Genomic DNA, 2,630 nt, shown 5'->3' on the forward strand with positions numbered 1-2,630 from the left:
ATATGCATAGAGAGAGAGAGAGAGCAGGCCTCATGAAGGTGAGGTGGTTGAGTTCCTTTTGAGTGCTGAGCATCATAGAGGCAAAGTGATCAAGCTCCTGGGCCGCATGGAGGCAATGTGGCTGAGTTCCTTTCGAGTGTTGAGCCTCACAGAGGCAATGACCAGGACCTATGTCGGACTTGAGAAGAATATCCATCAAGCCAAGCAAAATTGCAGTTGTAGCAGATACCGGTGTCATGCAAATGGCACCCATTACAGTGGTTGGCATTAGGAAGGGCATCCAGCCATAGAAAACCATGCCAAATCAGATTGGATCCCGGCGTAGCCTTCCTGCATGCCAACCCAGTCAAACTGTCTAACCCATGCCAGCATAGACAACAGGCGTTAAATGATGATGATGATGATGATGATGATATATATATATATATATATATATATATTGCAAAACATTGATGACCCGGGGGCTATTGTAGAAGACACTCTGCCCAAGGAGCCATGTAGTGATATTGAACTCAAAACCATGTGATTGCAAAGTAAAACTGTGTGGTAAGAAGAAGTTTGCTTCCCAACCACGTTGTTCAGGGTTCTGTCCCACAACATGGTACCTTCGGTGTATCTTCAGCTATAGCCCGGAGCTAACCAAAGCCTCATGAATGGATGTGGTAAATGGAAACTGAAAGAAGTTCGTCATATAGGTGTGTGTGTGTGTGTGTGTGTGTGTGTGTTTTTGTGTCTGTGTTTATCCTCCACCACCACCACTTGAGAACTAGTGTTGGTTTGTTTACCTACCAGTAACTTAGCAGTTTGGCAAAAAGCATCCGATAGAATAATCACCAGCCTTAACATGCACCGGAGTTGATTCTTTTGACTAAAGTTTTTCAAGACAGTACCCCAGCATCGCCACGGTCCAATGACCGAAACAACTAAAAGATAACCGCACAGCCATGCCTGTACACATCACGGAAAAAATTTTTAAAAACCAAAACAACTTTTAAAAATTGAATTTAAACAAAATATAATTCAATGAAAAATAACCACAAAAGGAAGGGAAAAAACACCTTTGAAAAAGCAACAAATTCTAGTCAATACTTGTTAAATAATCCAGCATTTCATGGTTTTTGATATTCATTGGTGATGTATTGAATTCTTATTGTCTCTTGCTCTTTATATTTCTTTATTGTGATCGGGAATTTCTGCACAAGCAACAATGCTCATTGATTGTTATTTTGTTTCTCCTTCATTGTGGCTTTTTCAAGATTTCTAAAAAAAAAAAAATTAAAAAGGAAAAAAAAAGACTTTTCTGATCATAAGGATGGAATTTTTTTTGTCATTTGATTTCATTTATTTTTGTTGTTGCCTTCTTGCTGTTGTTGTTGTTGTTGTTGTTGTTGGTGAGATGCATTCTGTTTTGTTTGATGAATAAAAACAGTAAATAATGTTTAATGATGAATTTATTCCGTGTATAAAGAGAAGACATGTTGATGTGTTTCGTCGTCGTCGTCATCATCATCTTCGTCATCATCATTGTCATCGTCGTCGTCGTTGTCATCATCATTGTCATCGTCGTCGTCGTTGTCATCATCATTGTCATTGTCGTCGTTGTTGTCGTCATCATCATCATCTTCATCATCACTATCGTCATCATTGTCATCATCATTACTATCATCATCATCATTGTCGTCATCGCCATCACCATCATCACCATCATCATTGTCGTTGTTGTTTTCATCATCATCATTGTTGTCGTCTTCGCCATCATCGTCATCACCATCATCATTATTGTCATTATCGTTGTCATCATCATTACTATCATCATCATCGTTGACGTCATCATCATCATCATCACTGTTGTCATCATCATCAGCAGCAGTAACATCATCATCATCTTCGTCATCATCATCAGCAACATCAACCCCAACCCCCACCGGACCTTACAGTCTGAATTCCTTAGGCTTATAGGGCCGGTCAATTAGTTTCTATGGCATGTAAGTGACCGAGATCTCATTTCTGCACCTGAATGGGATGCCAGTTTGTCAACGAGTTACCCATTTACAACTGTGTGGATTGAATAACATGGGTGGAGGGAAATAAAGTGTTTTACTTGAGTACAACATGCACAATCTTCTCCAAGAATTGAAACCAAGACCTTGCATTTAACCCATCATCCAATTCAATATCACCACCTGGCACCTTGGCACCTTGGCACCTTGGCACCTTGGTACCTTGGCACCTTGGCACCTTGTCGCCTTGGTAGCTTTATTGGAGTCGAATCTGTTGCAAGAATTTAGGCCTAGTTTCCATTCTAAGGTTACCTTCCTCCTTCTTTTCAGTTCTGGTGGCCCTGTAATGGGTGCCATGAGCAACGCCATCCATTCCAATCAAAACATTAAAATAACCATCCCTTTTTATAATCCTTTTATCTTTTGTTTGCTTCAGTCATTGGACTGTGGCCATTCTGGGGCAGGGCCTTGGACAGTTTAATAAAAAGAATTGACCCTGGTACTAATTTATTAAACCTAGTGCTTATTCATTAGTCAATTTTGACAAATTATGAGGCAACAGAGATATAAACAAGCAGTAAGGTGAGGGGGAACAAACACAACCACAAAGACATACAAGCATACGCATAT

The sequence above is a fragment of the Octopus bimaculoides genome, chromosome 1 (assembly GCF_001194135.2).
Source record: "Octopus bimaculoides isolate UCB-OBI-ISO-001 chromosome 1, ASM119413v2, whole genome shotgun sequence".
Taxonomy (NCBI): Eukaryota; Metazoa; Mollusca; class Cephalopoda; order Octopoda; family Octopodidae; genus Octopus; species Octopus bimaculoides.